General features: G+C 41.1%; 1 long non-coding RNA gene across 1 annotated transcript; it reads left to right on the forward strand.

Annotated features, from left to right (window-relative positions):
* Window positions 1-675: 675 nt before the first annotated feature.
* LOC139633214 (uncharacterized) lies at window positions 676-20,029 on the forward strand. The gene is made up of 3 exons (XR_011693705.1): window positions 676-1,336; window positions 18,862-19,183; window positions 19,393-20,029. It is a non-coding gene; the product is annotated as an uncharacterized lncRNA (long non-coding RNA).
* Window positions 20,030-21,361: the final 1,332 nt, after the last annotated feature.

The raw sequence follows: 21,361 nt of genomic DNA on the forward strand, positions 1-21,361 counted from the left end.
GAAGGAAATGAAATATAAAAATAGGCCAGACGGCCCCAAACAGAAATACATTTATATCCCTAACTACAGCTAACAGGTCTGTTTTAGCTATCCTCAGCTGTTATGTTCAAATAGCCTTTTCTAGGCAGCCACTATTCATTTCATTACTCTAATAAACAATGAAAGATTCCCACCCCTATGTAAAGCTTACCAGCATACACTTGATTGCAACTGGATAAATGACTGTAATAACAATATAGCTGCCAAAGTCGAACTGTCAACTGTCACAGCATCAACAACGGCTTAATTGATCAAAAATAACAGGGTGAATGGATATCACACCGGCATTCGAAGCTCACCCTGACGCCGGGAGGAATGCTTCGTCTGTTTTGGTTTAGAGTGTGCTGAATAAACGTCATTTTGACTAGTGGACTGATTTTCACACAGATAGCGCGACAATGTTTGCATACCTGGACTGAACTGGTGAGAAGATTAGTTAATTGGCATCAAAGAAGGTATGGCAGGGGCCACGACATCTTTCTTTGCACGAGCAGCCGCCTGCGCAGGTGAAGTTGAGTTCATGACATCAGCTCCCCAACCTGTCACACCAGTGAGGAGTTCACACGACACAGGACGAACCTCTGCGTTCACATACTGCACATATTTGAAGGTCGTAAACTCAGCCATGGAGGGAACCAGCCGAAATGTAGAGCATTCAGCTAGCGAGGTGCTTTAGAGGAGAAGGGTTTTATTTGAAAGAAAAAAAAGTTAAAAGGGAAGTCAAAAGCATAAGTGGGGAAACCATTCAAAGCAAAGTGTGTTACCAAATCATAGCCTTGCTGCCTCTGTTTCAAAGCCAATGGCTTTGGAATGATGGATGAGCTACACAGTCAATGGGCTTTTTTCGCTGTAGGAGGAATTTCTGTCTGGCAGTAGCAGTCCATAAATAGGTGCCAGTTTGAGACTGGTTTCTCCCTACGTGGTGAAGTGTGGGTGGCTTTTTGGAACTGTACTTTAAGCACACACACACACACACACAAAAAAGCAATGAGGGAAATCTCGTGCTGCCACATTTTTGGCTTTCTTTGCATTGTCTATCCCTGTCTTTGCTAATTCTGTGTGATAATTTTCAACTTGATGCACAACAAACGTGTGTAGGAAATCCCTCATAATGCTTGAGCACAGTGTCCTTTCAGTGCTTTTTAAGCAGAGCAGGCAGACTGACAAGAACATGAGTAGGACATTGGTGGATGGTTTCTCTGGTTGCCTCTCTGTCTTTGATATTTTTTTTTCTTATATTATATGTTAACATACATTCCTGCAAGGATCCCATCGGACTGAGTCTCATTACTCTGTGGTGAGTAGATCTGAAATGTAGTCGACATCTTGCAAATGCTAACATTTAAAGATAGTCTATTGAGAAATTGAAGAAAATCTGCCAGAACCGTGGTAACACATAGCTGTTAATAGTTTCTGGAATAAAATCATGGAGCTTTAACACTAGTTATCTACCAACATCCCACTGATCTCTGTTTTCTACCTGATACATTGGAAATATAAATAGCAAAATATGCTGTGAAGATATAATTGTAAAAATGTACATTACAGCAGTGCTTTAAAATACTCAAATATATAAAATACTCAAAATACTCGGCAGACCACTGGCGCCGCAGTCTAATTGTACTTACCTGTGTGTAATAGGGTTTTGTTAATGTTGAAGGAAGGGGTGGAGGTGCTTGTTTCAGATGCTGTTATGATAGCGCTGCACTGTGAAAACATTTGCCTTGTCCATAATGAATAGATGGCATGCTTACATCACAAACATTCTCGAAACCTTTGTCTGGATTTGGAGTTCAGGTTAGCCCACTGTTGTTGTATGAGAGTCTGTACATTATATTTTTTTGTGATAGTCAAGACAGGACTTGCTGTGTTTGTGAATGATCAACATTACATATGTCGTACTTCTTTGCCCATGCGTGTGATGATGTCTTTGCTACTGTGCCTGTCAGGACTGCAGCAGGAACTGTGTGAATATTCTGAGAACATGACAGAAACTGTTGGAAAAAGAATTAAACAAGATTTCAAAAATTACGTAACTTTAGAACATCCAGAATCTATCTGCTGCCCATCACAGCTGCATGGGCAGAGTTTATTTTAACATAAAGAGATGATTTATGAAGATTTCTGGATAAATTCTTCGGCTTTTGCGTCACCATGCAGGTGATTGTTCTGCCAAGACGCTCACAGCCCGGACTGCTGTGCAAGAGTCAGCCTGCAATATGGGCCAAAGATAACGTGATGTTTGAATGTTTTGGTTTCTTTCCCCCTCCTACTTCAGCAGAAGGTGAGAAACCAAGCTACCAGCATTGCTCTCGTATTTGTAAGCACAGTTCTTTAGGAGAGATATGAGGTCTGTAGAAGCTGGGGGTTGTTATAAATTACCTGGCGATGAAAGTGATAATCCTTGTCAAAACAGCTCCTGTACTGGCGTGGGTAGAGTCCAGATCGCTGCCCATCTTTCCCTGAAAAGCTTTGTCACATTTGATTAGATCATGATCTGGATGTGGTTGACTTAGGGGCAAAAGACTGCAATCACATAGGATGAATATTAGTGAGTAAATGCACAACTGTAGCTGCAGAGTTGTATCTTCACCACTGGATGGAAAAAGAGGAAGATACCTCTGATATTAAAATTGATCTCAAACCCTTAAAGCTTAATCCTGAATCACTGTGCTTTATGAAACCTTGTTTCATAAAGCATGATAGGTAATCTGCCTACTTTTCAGACCCCACTAACAATTTCCTGGGTCAAAGCGCCGTCTGTTTCTGCTCCTTTAATCGAAACGTGCTTGTCACACACAACAATTAGAGTATGAGGTATCGTTTAAGGATTAATTACTTTGTTTGACATACATGCACCCTGAAAGCATTTGTAAACCACTATACCCAAACACATTAAAGGCTAAGTTGGACTGTGCCTTACATTTCCCAATTTCAAACTTTTTTTTTTCAAATAGCCAGACATTTAACCACGTAATCACTGTGATAAGTTCTCTTTATCGGGCCACAGAAAACGCTTTGAGGATAAGGTTCTGTAGATAATAATTAAGATGATACAGTCAGTCGGAGCTTGCAGAGGGCAACTTCATGTTTAATTGCTTAAATCAACATGATAAGATGCTCTTTAAATGTCTGCGTGGCTCTGACAAAGCACGCTGACATTGTGAACAGGCATTCACTGTTTACTTATTCAAGACCTCCATTACAAAGATTCAATCAGCTACAAATGCCAAGATGAAGAACAATGTGAGTGCACGTCTGATTTGGATTTGTTTGATATCTGCAAAAACATAAATAAGTGTTGTATTAAATCAGATCGTCTGTAGCTTAGTTTACTGCGTGGGACGCGAAAATGCAATATTCAAGAAGCAGATGAAATCTCAGCTAAAGCAGTCGTATCATTCCTCCCTTACTCATCAGACTAGACTGCTCAGCACAAACACAATCTCATAATCATTACCATTACAGATGAAAGGCAAGGCTCAATTAGAGTGGCTCCAATTGCTGCAATTAAATAAGTGTGGTTGAATGATAATATCTTTTCCCCCCAGAAATAAAAGAAAAAGACGGCAGCATTGAATAATCATACAATCAAAAACAATCAAGTTGGACTTTGAAGTTGTTGTACTACCAAATCTTAGAAATACATCTGGTGAAGAAATGGTGTTTTGGGCTCAGCCGACAGGCGCCGTTGGACCACTGCGTCGTGGGCCATGGGGTCGAGCCTACTTATTCCAGCACTGTAGGGCTGCTTTTGGGTTGCTGAGGACACACTGGTGTGTGTTCCCACCCACAGAGAATTGCAGCACACCGCCAGAGTCCGCAGCCCTTTCACAGCCGTCCAAGACTTGTCCCATGATCCCATCCCTGCATCAAAACCAGCTGAGTGTGAGTGCGGCGTGGTAAGCACTCGTGCTCGCACATAATTTGTAGCTGACTGCTGCCCTTGCAACCAATTGATCACTGTGTAAACAAACATGATATGAATGGAACAAAACTTCACTGCTTCACTCAAAGATTTTTGTCTTTGCTTTACATTCAAAAGGCTTCGAGTTGCCTCTATAAGGATCGATTTCAGGTTTTCAGTCACTGTCTCGTCATTTCATCTGAGCTCATACTGTTTGCTGTATCAAATGCAGACTGTCCATTTCACAGCTGAAGAGCTTCTCACAGGACAGTTTTCCAGCTGGGCTGAAATCCAGTGTAGTTCCCCTTCACCCAGTGGACTTCAGGAGCACTCATGCATGCCAAACAGAATACACCCTGATTACTCCAGACTGGGACAGCAGCTATTTCTTCAGTTGTTAGTGGAGCAAACAAACACAGCGACCAATTTACTATCTAAAATCAACAAAAAAATGCTGAGGTGCACCCATTTCAATATAGCTAATTATCATTACGATGGTGTGCAGCTGCTGGAAATGATAGAGTGGGGCCTTTAAGGTGCAGTTCTGCTGAAGATATTCTCTCTTTGGGAACTTTCTGACTGTGCCACACACGAAAAGCAGACTAGATTTTAATAACATTGACGGTGTTGTTAACAATGCTCTTATTTTGGCAATCACAGCCTTGTAGCTAAGGCACAAACGCAGCTGACACTGACAGAAAAACGGACTCAATGAACTGGCATCAGTACTGAAACTAACTAACTCAACGACAAGTTGCTTCATCCAACCCCTATCTTAAACTATGAATAGCTGGCAAAAGCTTTTGCACATGAAACTGGGCTACTCAGCTGCAGCACTTAAAGGGCATTAAAGGACAGTTAGGAGCTTTTGAACCAACTCTGATCTAGAAAAAAAAAGAGATTAAATGTCTGATTAAGGACGACCAGAAGCTGAAGTTTATTATTCCAAAGGTTGAGTGGGTCTAATCATAGGCTCCAGTACTTAGGGATTTGCTGCTGCTACTGGGCTAAGCAGCCATTTTCACTCTGTTTACATAAACTACCCAGTTACTTGCATAGTTTACTTTAGTACCAACATGTGGGTCACAGAGATGTAGTGTCGTAGTCAAAGTAATTGCATAAATTATTTAAAAGATTTGTTTATTTTTATCAATGCCATATCAAAAGAAATAGACATTGTTTAAACACAGAGTAGAAGGTTTGACTGAACATGTACAGATATAAAAGGAAGGGTAGAGAGTCGAAACTGGGGGTGGGGGGAGGGCTATTAAGATTTAAAACTGCCAGATAGTCTTTTGAATTAGTATTCAGAACTCATACAAATACTAAAAAACTGTGGTTAGGGATTCAAAAGGCAAAAGCGATCAGTCATTTTCACATTATAAAATACGTTATCATTTACTACAGCTTTCTGATGCACTAACCTTATCTTACATACTGTATATGACTGCCACTAATGCTAACAGCAGGGTGTACACGCAACACACACTTTACACTAAATTTGGTGCAGTTGTACTTTTCCTTCCAGTCCTTCTTTGGGGGTATAATCTGTCACATATTACGAGCTTTGACCGAAGTGTGAAGGAAATACATGAAATGGCCTCAGGGGTACCCATGGCCGACTTAACCACAAACAGACCGTGCCAGACTTCTCACAACAGGTATTTTTGTAGAGCCAATAGCACAACCGAGAGGTGAAAGTTTAGCTTAAGTTACTTCAAATGAGAAAATGCTGTCACAGGCCTTTCATGTCCTCCACTCAAATGCTTTGTGTCGCTCCACACGATGATAGCCATGAAAAACTGTTTTGATGATGATGTCACTACGTCCTAATCTGATTGCTCTTTTTTCGCCTTGCTTTAGGGCACTTCTCCTACATCCTGTCAGAAAGGCAATTCAGTTATACAAAGATGTCCCTATAAAGAGGTGCACGCACAGGCTCAGCAATGGCAGGTGATGCATCTTGTATTTACTGAGGGTGTTATCCAAGGCAAATGAAGACATTACCATGTACCCTATTGATTTAACACCACTAGCTGGTATAAAATTATTAGTTAGAAGTTATAACGGCAAATGTACAGACAAACAGTTGTCTATTAACACAACAGACACAGAGCAACATTGGTATTTATTCAGAGTCATGTTTGTGGCCACCTGACAACTGTAGGTCTAATAGTCACTCCTCTTTTAGCTCCATCAACTCCAAAGGGAAATATCTGGCTCTTTAGCTGCTAAATGCTAAATACTCCACAATGTTCACCAGCTAGTTACTGACTTTGTCTGCTATTTGCTGGACAGGTATCATCCACTGGGGTTGTGAGAGCTTTTTCACTGTAACACTATACTGATAACAATGGGAGGAGTGAACCAAAACATTAAAGTTGTGGGCAGTAAAACTAATTAGCTGAAAGAGGACAAAACTCTCCGTAGAGCTACAGAACTGCAGAGTTCAGTGTGACCTGTTTCACATTACACATAGTCATTTAACTCATTGGTGATATTAAAATATTGATTAGTGCAGCTTTAATATTTTGGGAAACAGGCTTTGCCCATTAAGTAATGCATTCATAGACTGCACTGAATCATAGTAGAGAACTAGCATTATCTCAACATTATGTTCAGCGTATACACAGCTCAGTGTCACATAATGACACACATTAGCCTGGTTTGGAAATCTTGTGGTGGATATTCCTGAAATACACATGTAATATGGCATAAAAATATTCTGTTTTGAATAACTTCCAACCACTGCTATTAGCCAATCACATTTCATTTCATAACACAAATGCAGGAATAACATATAATTGACTGAAAAGCTTTTGAAACTTAATACAGCTCAAAGTGAAGTTTCCAAACAACAGGAGAGGACATTTGTGGATTTGCAGGTGCTATTTGGTAATATAGGATATAGTAGCTTTAAGCTTAGTTATAATATACTTCCAGAGCATTTAATGAGCCTCCATAAAATCTTTTTGTTGCTAAAATACTCACGTTCTTGCCCATCCAGTCACATATTATCACTGCACATGCTACATAGCTAGCATGTACAGAACAGAATGATCTACCAGGCACACAAATGATTTTAGCATCCATGCTCTGCGTGCAGCAGCGAAGTTGACTAACGGCCAATCATTCAGCAATCCAAGTATTATTCCTTTAACTGTGAACTACATTCAAGCTGGCAACACTCTTAAAAGCTGTCAGCACCACCACCATCGCCACGGACACTACCGAACCTCTGACTCACTCAGTTTAACATTAACGGTTAGTATTTTTAGAGTGAGATTTAAAGTGTCATTACATCACATCTGTGGTACTTTGGTTTTCTCACAAGTCTCTTGTCTTCTTATATCTGAGGTTCAAAGGAAGTAAACCTCAATGAAATAGCCCTAAAGTGTCCTAACTCCCAACAGTTTCCTGTTACGTTTATATAGACTAGTTTTCATTTGATTGTTTTTGTATTTTTCATTATTCCTAACTCACTTTTCAGTGGCAAGGTACTTCCTTCCTGACCCCGAGCAAAGTGTTTCTGTGTGTGCCTTTTTGCATGTCTCCGGGCTTATTTCTGAATATGGCCCTCTTCAGTGCAGAAAATTGCATTACAGTCCTGGCAGGAAAACATTTGAAAGCCAAGTGTTTTCTTGACTCAGTTTACCGTTTTTGTTGCAAAAAGGTAACCTAATCTTTCATCCTTAATGAGGACATATTTCATGGCAAATGCATGATCACTTAAACAGTTCACCTCGCCTTATTCAAATCACATTTTTCCTGATTGGGACAAGTGATACCAACCCATTTCAAATGTACAAAAATGTTTGAAGGCCAAATGCTTAACATGATATGTGCTATAAGAGGAAATAATAGGAGTGTGGTATAGCTAATATACTGAGAGCGTTTTCACTTCTGGACTGGACTGACAATGGACTGAGCTTAACCCAGAAAAATTCTTTCTTTTTGGCTCTGGTCCATTCTCACATATCGTTCTACCATGCTAACAAGGTGTAGTGTTTGCTAAATGTAGCCCATCACTTCTGTGTCTTTTAGTAGCACAGGGAGAGGAAGAAAAACATATACACCCCAACTGCATCATGATCTGGTGTTCATTTGATAGTTTTGAACATGGGCAGCTCACCTGGTTTTGATTTTGCAGCCTGCATGCTGGTCAGAGTTGCCTTGTTTTATTGGAAATCTTGTTCATATATCCCCTGCCTAGTCCTCACTGACTTCTGACAGCTCCCATGGGGCTCATGGGTACATCCTGGAAGCACTAGACTGCTGTGCTCCATGGACACAGATGCTGTTTGCCAAGATGACACTTGTTTTGGTAGTGTTTGTGTAGACCTATTTAGTCATTTACGGCTCCACAGAAGAGGGAGGGGGTGTTGGGTTTTCACTGAACTGTGTCAAGTTGTTTGTCTATCATTCTGGAAGAGGTGTGGCTCTTAAGCCCCACGCCAGCATGACTGTATTCTGTTGCACAGGCAGTTCAGTGTAGGAAGAGTGTGTTACACACACAGGTATACTGTGTTTGGCACTGAATGAGTAACTTCTGCTGGGAACTCCATTGCACTGCAGGTATATTACTATCAATATATACTGTTGAGTGTATGTATATAATTCACTGTACAATATGGTTTGCTTCACTGGCTAAATATTCTTGAGAATATTTATTGTATGGTCTCACTTTTCCACTATTAGTAGTTGTAAATTTAAATCTAAATGGGTTTTTTTCAGATTCAGAACAAAGTCATTTTCAGTGATAATTACATGAAAATGCATTGGAGTAAAATTGATTTGGGTACACTTCCTTTCAAGCCTGTACAGGGCATATGAAGGTTATTACAACTTGGAAGATAAAACTTTTTAAGCCTCTACAAAGAGCAATGGTCAAATGAAAGCAAGCCCAGATTTTAAATAAAACTTTTAAATAGAGCAGAAACCTAAGTCTCCCATCGGTACCTCCCTCTGCTGCTGTGGCTATAACAAGAGAGCAGAGGTAGTAAATGGTCTGCAGATATATTGAAAATGACACACTGCTTTAGATAAGGCCCACGAAACCCATGTGATTACGATATCCTGTTAAAGTGTAGCGATATTTTGTGGCCTTGCGGGAGCGAGCAATAGATTGCATCTTATTCCAGACAGTATAACTTTAATGAGAAAAATGTAGATTATAACTTTGCACAATATGAGTTTGGTTTGTTTTATGTTTATAAAATGATAAAAATGTTTATTGGGTTACACACACAAATGATCAAGGCTGAAACTGAATATTGTTTTTAGTCTTTGCAAAGATTAAAATTTAAATGCTGAATTTCTCATTTTTTACATATTGTCCTCAACAATTTGTATGGCATCATTTACCAGTGCTCAGTAAGTCTGGGTCCAAAAGTCTGAGAGCACTGTCTGAATGGAGAAATGGTTTCAGACATTTGGACCCCACTATATCTATGTATATATGCACATATGTGTGTGTGTGTGTGTGTGTGTGTGTGTGTGTGTGTGTGTGTGTGTGTGTATATATATATATATATATATATATATATATATATATATATATATTGTTTATGCATTTTTGAAAAAAACCACCACAAAGCTGGCTGTGTGATTTTATTTACCATTGCTGTGTTTCTTTTAATATTTTTTTTTGCTGAGAATAAAACATACTAAATCATTTCGTGTCCCCGCAAAGCTCTTTACTCTTTCATGAATAACCCAAATCCATGTGCAATGTGAAATAGTAAATAATAGCCTGGGACTTAGTGGGGATAGACCCTGACACTGGGTCGTTGCTTTGCTTCAAACATGCTTTTTCTTTTCCTTGACATGGATCACTATCCTGATGTAAAGCTGGCATTCTGTTCTGATTTAGACTAATAATTTATTGCATCTGGCATCAGGGTCTGCGCAACAAGACCAAAGGCACAGCACAAGCTTTCAAAAAGAACCTGATATTTCTGCAACCTAATCAGTTTAAGATGACCCTCCTCTTTGTGAAAAAGCTCTATTTGTGCGATCTAGCAGACAAAACATCTTTCTAGACTTACAGAGCCATTAATATAGATATAATCATAGGTCTCTTCCAGAGGATTTTTACCCTCAACGGGAATTCCTCTCTAGTGAGTGCCTGACTCCCTTTAAAGCCAAAGTGTGACTTACAAATGACTCGCTGTGAATGAGTGACGGAGGACATGAAAGATGGCTGACATCCCCTTTGTGGAATATTAATTTTGCTCAAAGGATTCCAGGAGACACACACACATTGAACACACCCAACGGCCATAGCATATACAACTAAAACTCCAGTTTACTATCAAGACAACATCAAACATTATATTTCTGACATAAATATTGTCTTAAAGTGAGAAACTAGATCAGTCTCCTTGCCCTTTAAATCTTACAGTTGCTGAATGACTTCTATCATTCATCACGTCTTTGCTACACAGTTTTCACACATTTTGTATTTAAACTATTTACTGAACTGATTTACAAGTTATTTTTTTAAACAATTTAAAGTGAGAATGCCAAGTTCATTTAAGGGGCTACAGCACATTTGGCTAACCACATCCTGGCCCGGTTCACGTTACAATATCATGGAGGTTGCAAGACTCAGCGGATTAGAATGAAAAGAGACTCATCAGACTGACAAAGTGAAATGCGGACCAGCTTCCCGGCCATCAAAGCAAGTTCTGAGCTGCCTTTTGAAAAACAATGGCGCAACTGCTAATGTGGTTCATTGAAACGCTTGGCTGGCTGTGAATGGCCACATTTCCCCATGTTAAAAGACATCTTCAGGGTCGATCTTAGTGGAGGTGTGACTGTGTAAATTCTACTGGCGCCTGGCCTCACCTGGCTACATTACTTCACCAGAGTCAAGCCAACACGCTCCACAGCCAGGCACACACTCTTACTGTATATATGAGAGCTGCCAGATACAAACACTTCGATACTTTCCATTTGTCCACCAGTCTGATGGTTTGCTTTAATACCAAATTCCCTAAAATGTTGTATATGTTACATAGTTTGTTTATTTATGATTATAAAATATATTGTGTTTAATATGTGGCATGCAAGCATTTTACAAAACTAATTTTGTCTTCTCATTTGAAACAAAATTCAATTAAAGGTGCACAGACAGAGCTACAATTAAACTGCCTATATTTCTTTCATTTCAAATATTTGTGTGGGCGTACTATAGAGGTGCTGCATATATTGGCATGAATGGATCTATCTGTGCGTATTTAAATGCATGTGTTGCACTTGTGCATATGCGTGTGCGGTACCACAGGGAGTATGCTCACCCTTGGTAACCCACAGAGAGAGGGAGCGGTGGGCTCTGGGCCACAAACTTTGGGCCACACGCGGCTGAATTATACAGCTTGGTGAGATCCACTGAGGGTGACCCCACTTGATGAAAGCATACACGCAAATAAGATCTTTCTTTCTGAGCGCTGAGACAGGCTCAGAGTCTTCCCATTTGTATGTAGAGTTCAGGAAATTCTTACTTTTGACTTAATAATCAGTTTAGGTTGCTTACATTTGAATACAATGGCTCTGTTATGTTTAGTAAGAAGGAAAATGATAAGAGGTTTTTAGAGTTGCGTTTCGTCTTTAGGGACAAAATTCAAATCTTACTTTCTTTTTTATACCCTTCCTGACTAATTTCTTATTAATTGTCCCATTTCAGGGAACCCCAGCTTCACCAGAACTGTATCACGGACAAAACATCTTACATGCCCGGAAATATTTCAGCTGGTGTTTTTATATTTACCTAGCTGCAAATGAAGCATTGAAATGAAATAATGTCTTCCACTTGTGCCCCAGAACAACCCATAATGTTGGCAATTAAGCTATTAACTTGAAAGAAGCAAAAATGTTGGCAGATTTACAAAAAAAAGGGAAAAAATTGTTCGTTTACTTTTACTTTTTAAAAGAGATAATAATCTTTACATTGACCTGATGGCTCTGAACGCACCACACAGACTTAGTTTCATATAAAGGGCACTTCCCAGATATCTTAGAGTTTTTATTTCAACACATTAAATGATTGAAATGAAAGGAAATTCCCAGGGCCTGGATTGTGAATGGTATGAAATAATAAGCAGCAGTTATTTAAGATAAATGATTGTCTTCCTCTGAATACTGTCACTGTGCCTTTTCACTGCACATTTTCAGTACCTCCAGTGGTCCGACTATTAAACCAGCATCAATACTACCACCTACAGGCCAGTGTCTGTCAGTGTGCACCGCTGCAGGCCTTTTGCCCCTTTCCCAACCCCCCACCGCCCACCTCGTGGCTTCCCTTCCTGCTGAAGGAATGGTAAAGTGATCTGTTGGTCCCTAAGTGGTTTTTGCTGTCAGTGGTGTTGACGTGGGATGCAATAGAAACCCAGCTGAGGCCACCTTGATGGAGGAGACCTGTTGGGCTGCACAGTGGACACAGCTACTCCCAGACATATTGGATCTTTAGTGTTTTTTTTCTGATTAGTATTTGCTTTATAAAAGCATTCAAAATTTGTTAATTTTATTTTTAATGCTGGGCCCAAAAAGTGTTACTAAATAACTGTAGTGCACAAACATGGCATTCCTGTTGCATTCAACCAAATCCAGTTCACTGATTTACATCTGCTGCATCACTATTCCTGCTACAAAGAATAAACGAAAATAATAATATTCTGGCACATATTGTGAATGTGTGTTTTTGTTTCCATAAACCTCCATCCTGGAAAACAGGGCCCCTTCGGAACGATGGACTGTATGGGAAAATCCCCCCTAACTGGAGGAGGAAGCCATGGACACAAACAGAGGAGAGCTGGGGACTACCTGCTGTTTAAACAGATAGCAGGGCCTGTGTGGCCGCGGCTGCAAAGGCCCCTGAACTTCGCTCAGCTTCAGATGTTTAAGAGTCCCAGCGAGGGCATTGGCGTTCTCCTGAGAAATAAGGAACTGCTTGGCCAGAACAGCCTTTGGATCCCAGGGTGGATCCCAGGGTGGACCGCCGGCGGTGATGCAGAACCCTTCTGCTGATTGGTTAGCGGACATGCAGAACGTCCTCCAGGGAACTGATGCTTGGGTGGTTCAGGAGATTGCCAAGCTGCCACACAATTAACCCAAATAAGCTTGTGGAGAATTACTTAATGTGTGTCAGGCCCTTGCTGAGTATACAAATTAAGGAGACTATGTCCTACTCTCCATACTTCATCATACAAATCATTCAGCTTCACATTCTCTTCCATAACACAGTGTTTTTATTACATTTCACATTAGAGATGACATGAAAATGATGGCAATAAGGGCGATAAACAGCATGTGCACCAATGCCCATAGTGACAGTATAGTGAGAAGAGTTTAACTTCTGGAGGAAAACACCTTTAGCCCTGCGAGGAAAAGCTCTGAACTTTGTACGCTGTGTGGGGGCCGAGGGCATGACTCCCTCCACACAGAGCTGATGACTGGCCAGGGACCCAGAAGAGCAGTTGTAAAAATAGATGCAAAAACAATACCTGCCCAGTCATGGAAGACGCCCCCCATGTAGAGAAAGCTGCAGGTGATGAGTTGATATGATGTAGATCTGATATACGACTGCAGAGGAGCTAGTCTTTAGTTTGGGTAGATAAATAAGGAACTTCAAATCTCTGCGAGTCTTCATTTTCATACAGACTACTCGTGAAGGGAGAAAGGCCTGCAGGACAAACCTCTCTTTATAAAACTCTCATCGTTGAGGTGGACAGAATAACAGCATATTGATTTGTGGTGACCACCTAAGCTGGTTTTATTGCCCCCGTTTCTGGTTCACAGGAAATCTGTATTTATTTAGAGACACATGAAAGTATCAATAAGCAGAAGTATTAATTGTGAGCCACCAAACCTCACCTCGACAGTAACTGGCTGTTATTCCAGGAGCTGTACCCCTGCATTTCCTCTAACTGACTGTGGTACTGAGCTAATCATAATATATTAACTGACCATACAGGAAGCCATGTCCCACTGTGGCCTTTTAGTTACCATGTACGCCTTTCAGTTTTTAAAGGCCATTTAAGGTAAAGGCGGTTAAGACAAGCATTTTTTAACTAGTCCTTTTGTTTGTTGATGCCAAAAAACCTGCGGCCACTGTTGAACACAGCAGCTTTCACCCTCAAACTCCACCTTTAAAAGAAACAATTTTATAGAGACTCGGTGACATCATTTACACGAATATGTTGTTTAAAATCCAAGAACGTCCCATTGTATATTTGATTTGGCCTCTGGCACCTCAGCTGACCAATGCATCACATGTCCTGGGCTACGACTATTTAATGTAGAATCTCCAAAACTCACAAATGCAGTATGACCAAATGTTCCAGTGATGTACCAGTATACTAAACAGGCCATATATCTCGCTCTCCTCTCCTAACAGAAATAGATTTCTCTGAATTGTTTGATAAATTCAGTCTAGGTTTTCCAGCCATCCTTATTGGAGCTCCTACTGTTTTTCTGGCTGTTGGTGGCCTAAGCCCTAATCACCCTCCGTTCCCTCAGAGGCCATAAATTACTCCGATGAGATGGTGCTTTGTGTTCCTACTGCTGGGGAGCGGGGCGAATTCACAGCGCCATATTTTGACAACCCGTACTTTAAATCATTGTTTTATGACAGATGGGAAAACTTCTGCACTTTCACCGGCCTGATTTATGTTCATTTGGGTCTGGAGGACACTATAATTTGCAAGTAATGTGAAAACAGATGGATAGAGAGATACCGAAGGGTAAGACTGACCTATACATTCTCAGTGCAGCTTACAAATGGCATCCATATGCTGCAAGAACTCTTCCAGTTACATCTCCATTACCGTTTGTGTGTGTGTGTATGTGTGTGTGTGTGTGTGTGTGTGTGTGTGTGTGTGTGTGTGTGGGCACGCGTACATGTGTGTTTGTGTCTGTGTTTGTATGTCTGACTTGTTTGTTCTGTTAAAAAAAAGAGGAAGGAAAATAGGGAAGAAGCCTGTGAAAATTTAGTGCTGAAGCAGGTTTTTGTTGAAGGAATATTTGATATTCTACCAAATCATCTAAAGAATTTATCAACGGTAAAATCAGTGATGTAATATGTTACATGTACACAGCCTTGTTTTATTGCTGATCTAATGTGCAAGTGACAGTTACTCATTCGTGTTTAACGTGAACAAGCCAACACTTTGATGATCTGACCTCGGTTTACAGTGCAACTTCCCATCTCCAGTGAGGCATGAAAAATGGAAGTGAATTAATTTAAGCCATACTGGACTAGATTTCCTCTCTGGTCAGATGTCAATTCAGAGAAATTACAAAGCTGGTCTGCTTCATTTCCACTGCCTCAGGTCATGTAGCAAGGTCATACACAGACCGCTCAACAAAAGCTGCTTCTCTGTTCTTATCGACACATCAAAATCACAGCAGATACTCTCCCACACTCTCTGTGGGTCAGGTTTTGGTATCGTCACCGTGTCTTCAGGTTCACATGGCAGCTAAGTGGACTAATGACAAGGGCCACGTTGCTAAAGTGGACCTGACTGATTCTTTCCTTGAGAAAAAATATGTCCCACTGGGCTTCTCAAAACATCAGGGGTGGGATGTTTTTCATAAATGATATTAATGAGCTACAATAATGAGCTCAATTTGTCAGATCACATTTTCTTGTAGTGGAAATATTTCAGGGAAAAGACAGACAGAGATTGATAAAAATGCCTTTAGGCTTCTGGCACAAAACCAGCAAATGTAAGGTAATCTGTGAGGAAACAGAAAACTCAGAATATATCATGCACAGCCTGGGAGCCCTGGACGACTCATGTTTTATGGCTTTTCCAATGAGGCAGGACAGTATGTGAGTGAGCAGTGTCTGGTGCAGCCATTGTATTCCAGCAAGGGGGGGGGGACCACCCACATGAAGTCAGTGATGAAGTAAATACTGTTGCATGGCCACGTCCCCTTCCCTCGCTCACAGAGTAAACTGTGGTCAAACGGCAGCGCTCTGCAGTCTCAGCTTGCCTCCAGATCACAGGGCAGAGGCCTGAGGCAGAGAGGAACATCACGCCAGGGCCCTCCTGTCCCGCTGTGAATCCCCCGATCCTGGTCAGGAAGCCAGCTAATAGTAGTCAATGTCTCTGCACTGGGTTGAACTTGGCAGAGCCCCACATCTTTCAAACAGAAGACAAACCGCTCACGCCCCTCTGGAGCCGAAGGCAAAGCGAGGCCCAGAGGGAATGAGGTGCCTTCTGACGCCCGTGTCACAGGATGACGCCCTTGGTTTTCTTCCCTTTAATATAGGACATCAGGCAGAGTGCATCACGGGAGGGGACCACATGCTCAGATAATACTTACTGAAACAACTGGTAACCCTATTCTACAGGCAAAATTGCAATCAAAGTGAAAACGATATGAAATACTGTGAACTAAGAACCAAAAAATCTCTGGTGTCCTACATACCAAAGCTTCTTAATCATATCCTCTCATTTTGTTTATTTGAGCTGTTTGGACATCAAACTTTTCAAGGGGGAATAATATCCCAGGAGCACGGAAAAGAGCAAGCCAAGTGGCCTCTTACAGGAGGTCTCTGAAGACCACATTTGTGTTCTACCAAAAGGAACATGATATTTCCATTTTGATAAAACTTAAGGCTGATTGCTTCCACTATCAGGACTCCTGCTCCCTATTCATTAGTAACCAATGTATCGTCTCTTTGCCTGTTTCTTGTGGGAACAGGCTGTAAACGCCCTCCAGGCAAGTCCCTGTCAGTTGGCTCCTGCATCACAAGGGCGAAGCTGATTAAAGAGACAAAAGCGGTAAATTTCTCAGTCTGTTACATGAGGATTCCCCCAGCCTTTGTCCTATTACTGAAACAGCGTGATCCCGTGAAAGCCACATGTAGAAATGTCTACTGATGTGACAGTTAGTGACAGTTATATGTGAGGAGGTTGTTCGTACAAATGGGCGCTTTATTGGTCTTAGATGATAGCATCAACCGCTATGTCTTTTGCTTTCATAATGATTTACTGCTGCCTGGTGGGATGAGCTCAGTGAATATGTGTGGTTGGCTGCCAATTGCACTTTTTCCTCTGTTTCTTTTTGGTCTTTGTGGGCCCTGGAGGTTTCTTAACTGTTATAGAGCCATTTGGATGGGAGGCCAGGCAGTATAAAGCTGTATTTGGCAAAAGATCTCACTGCGCCTCCAAAAATAAGAGAGAGCAGGGCGAACATATTTGTCTACGTCTGCGTGTGTGTGTGTGCCTGTGGGTGGGTGTGTGTGTGTGCACAGAGAGTGATACTGGTCCAGTAACATTGGTACCTAAAAATACAAATGGGCATTTTATAGTAAAACCAACTTGCAACTTACCAGAACTTACAAATTCGAGTTGAGCTGTTATGTCCTCTCATTAAGCTTTTATATTGACCATACAGGCTGTAATTTGTGTATTTAGCCAAGCCTTTTTGAACGTTAAGAGAGGAGAAACTACGATTTTACAAATGTTTTAGGACATTCACATCACAGTGTTAATGTTTCAGCACCAGCTGTGGTTAGTCCTCTACCTGCAGCTGTTCCTGCTGGTAGCCATCTTGAGGAAATGTCAGTAAAAAAAAAAAAAAAAAAAAAGAGCAAAAACCAGAGCTTTGACCTGGCCACCGCTGTTGTTTTAAAGGGAGAGAGGTGAGGACCTTCCTCCTGAGGGACCGGTGGTCTGACCTGAGGACCAGCGTTCAGGGACGTGAACCACAAAGAGCAAGCAGAGGGCCATGTCTTTATAGGGAGCTTCAGCTGGAGGTGAGGGGGGGCAACATGTGGCTGCAGGTGAAAGGAGGGTTCTCTTTCACAAAGATGGAAAAATACACATCGTCTTTTTTTAATAATTAAATCAGTAAACTTGATTGTTAGAAAAAATATAGATAATCTATTATCTCCATCCAGTGTATTCTTCATTGACATAACCTTGCAAATTTTATATTTTTACACCGTGAACACTGACTTGAGGAATATGTCATGTAAGACAACCCTATAAAGGACGACAGTGTGCAGGCCTGTCTGCCGCCGGCTGATCATGTGATCTGTTGTGTGGCTGTTGCGACCTCTTGTGGTCTCTGCATTTACTCCACGTTGCCGTGCCATATGGAACTGGTTTACATCAGTGGTTAAATATGCTGCACCACACAATATTTGGCATGTTGGGCAGAAGCTGTGGCAACCCCTGCCTACAAATCATATGATCTAAAAATTTGTTGCACAAAGCCAACTCCACAGTTAGCTTATTGTAGGGAATCGTGTCAGTCTCAAAGCAAGGGTCATATTGAAGGGAACTGAACTGGAGCCAGGTCTAAACATTTATTACAGTCATAGTCAAGCTGTTCTGTATTTTCCTGGCAGGAGTCATTTCTATTTCAAATGATCCAAATGCATAAATTAGTCTGGTAATTGTTCTGTTTTGCTCCAAATGGCAAAATGACATAACGCACAGAGGATGTGTTTAGTTGTTCTGCAGCATGCTGCAGTTACTTTAACTTGACAGACATCTCCTCCCCTTTACACCACACTGACTGACCCCTTTACTCAGCGAGCATGAAGGCAGCCGCAAAGCCACTTCTATCTTTCACCTCACACAAATTTTTATGACTGACTTTCTGAATACAGAGAGGCTACCTAGGCTGAGGCCGCCTGCCCAGGCAGCAGACAGACAGAGCCCTGTTCATATCTGTTTTCTCTGGCCACCCTCAAACAGCGCTGTTACATCATCCATGATTTCTCTTTCAACAGGAAAGTGCCATTTATGTTGCGTTCGCCCTCCCTTGCAGCGCATCAGATAGTGATCACATCATGAAAAGCCATTTGTCTGGAGACATTGTGTTGGTGGCCACCCCTGTTCAAGCAGGGCCCTGGCCTGAGGCCTGCTGATGACTTTTCCAATCTTCGCTCACAGGCTGGCAAGTGGAGTGGAGCAGAGCAGGCGGCCCCAGTCCCACAGCCCTTTCAGCCCCAGAAACAGACCTCAGCCAGGGTCCAGCCTTCCAGTTTCCAGCCTTCATGTTTGTTCTTCTTCACCTTGATTCCTGTAAGAGTCGACCATCTGATGTAGAGGTCACAGGGAGAGGAAATGGCAATCCCAGCTGAGGACGAGGATATAACCTATTAACTTTCTCATCTGTGGAAGGGAAGAATGGCTCACTCAGTAAGTCTTCTCCTCTAACTGGTGGCTGGTTTCCTTTCCCAGAGGACATTAGCAGTTACTGTGGAACTGAAAGGTGAGAAACTCTGGTGTTTGTGTGTGTGTGTGTGTGCACATGCAGAGGGACTGGTTCATGTTAAACAAGGCAATCATTTTCTGTAATTTGGGGCAATCTTTTACTGCAGAACAGCACAGGTTGTTTTGTTGTTCAGTGAATGTAAATGTTTTTGTTTGAAAGGAGATAATTTGGTGATTTTTTTTTTTTTTTTTCTGGTCCCACTGTAGATTTCCTACAGCAGCTCTGGATGCGAGTGCCTTCGAAATAAAAGCAGGAATTCAGTGGTGATTTATGTCTATTTAGACAAGTGGTTAACAGAGAGATGTAGGATTATGGAAATACTACTTTCATATGAAATACACAGAACACATCATGTGGGCTTCAGTGACCACTTAATCTGTTGGCAGGCCGAAACCCCCCCCTGAGCTAGTCAGATGCACAGGGCTGCTTTTCACTCCTCACACTGAATATTTGACTTCCTCATGAACTTGACAGTTATTGCTAGTTGGAAGTCTTGAGGCCTCACATGAGTGACATCAAACCCTACATCTCCACCAAGGAGAGAAATGTGGATCAACACAGAGGCTGCAGAAATACAGCATCACCTTGATAATCAGTTAATGTCTAAAGACCTGAAGGTGGAGCCTGAATTCCTTGATCAACTGCACAACATTTATGTTTCCTGCAGAGGAATCACTCAAATATTACACAGTACTTACGTCATGAGGTTATAAATGAAATGTGATTTGTGAAGAGGATGTAATACAATATATGTTACAGATAACCATACTGCCACCATCAAAATTTTGTGAGATATTATGGATGTCTAAATGTTTTCACAATTTATTTTATAGAATAATTGCTTGCTCCTTTAAATGGTACAGGAGATAAACAGACATGAAATTATTTATAATGGTTTTTCCCACTCGTGCACTTTTAAAGAACACATGTACGGTTTTGGTTGTCAGCGGCTGCCATGTATTCTGATGTGGTGAAAAGTGGGGGGGGTGGGGGGGTGGGGGGGGGGGGGGGGGTGGAGAGTAGGAGAGGATGTCACAGGCTGCAGAGAGACGACCGTCTGGCCCGCCTCCTCTATAAACCCCATCACTCAGCAACACTGAAAGGCTTTTCTCATCACAGAGGTGGGAGCCAAGAGATGACCAAGGGTCAGACTGACATGCAGACATGAATTTTTCACCACTATATTTTCTTTGGGTAAATAATCCAGCTGAGCGTTGCCCACAGGCAGATGGTAGCTTATAAATCTTGGATCAGAAAAGAAATACTTTTCAAAACAAAAGATGGTTTTGGGGAGGTGTCTCTCTGCCAAAAAAGGAAAATTGTTTACTTTTTGGGGACCGCAAATTCCACTGGTAGTTTTATTCCAGGAAAAGATTTAGTCAAAGTTTATTTATTTATTTTTAAATACATATTTCTGAGTTTCGGTCATTTTTAGATACAGATCACCTCATGAACTTATCTGGCTTTTAACCCACTCACACTTACAACACATTTAGCCGGTGTTTGTGGAGTTTTTGACTTCATCTAACTAATCTGTTGTGTTGACAGATGTCGAAATCTTTGATTATAATCATTAGTAAGAAATTTGGCAAAATATTCTCTTTTTGTTATATCTCTATCTCAGTTTCTAAGTTACATGTTAAAACAAAAACAATCTTTTTCATGAATTTTTAAAGCTGCAGTCTCTTTTTTTTTTCTTTTTTTTTTTTGGCTACTAGGAAACAAAATTCCACAATAAAACACACACACTGAAAACAAATAACACACAAACATTTCATGTGATAAAGTTAACATACAAGCAAATAATTACCACATCCAGAGACAGAGCACTATTAGTATTCATTTGGAGTCAACCAGACAATGTCGATTTTCACCCTCCTGAATTTAGCTCTGTTTTTCTGGCTCTTAAGCTCCACTGTGTTGACCAGTCACTTGGTGCTGGCAGTGAACAGTGAAGTGTACAGTGGTGCTAAAGGCTTTAGAGCGCCCTTTGAGGGAGACTGCAGAATCAGAAGATATATCTGTGTTTGTTTGTCACCGCAAAAGGGCCACTTTCACATTCATCTAATCATCTGACTTATTGTTCATATAAAACATTTATTAAGTGCAGCCTTAGGGTTCTTCACTGCTAATTTGCAATCAAATAGGTGTACAGTACTTATACAATACAAATTT

Source organism: Trachinotus anak, unplaced genomic scaffold, assembly GCF_046630095.1.
Source record: "Trachinotus anak isolate AG129_WGS33_773 ecotype Australia unplaced genomic scaffold, CSIRO_AGI_Tana_v1 ptg000015l, whole genome shotgun sequence".
In the NCBI taxonomy this organism is placed as follows: domain Eukaryota; kingdom Metazoa; phylum Chordata; class Actinopteri; order Carangiformes; family Carangidae; genus Trachinotus; species Trachinotus anak.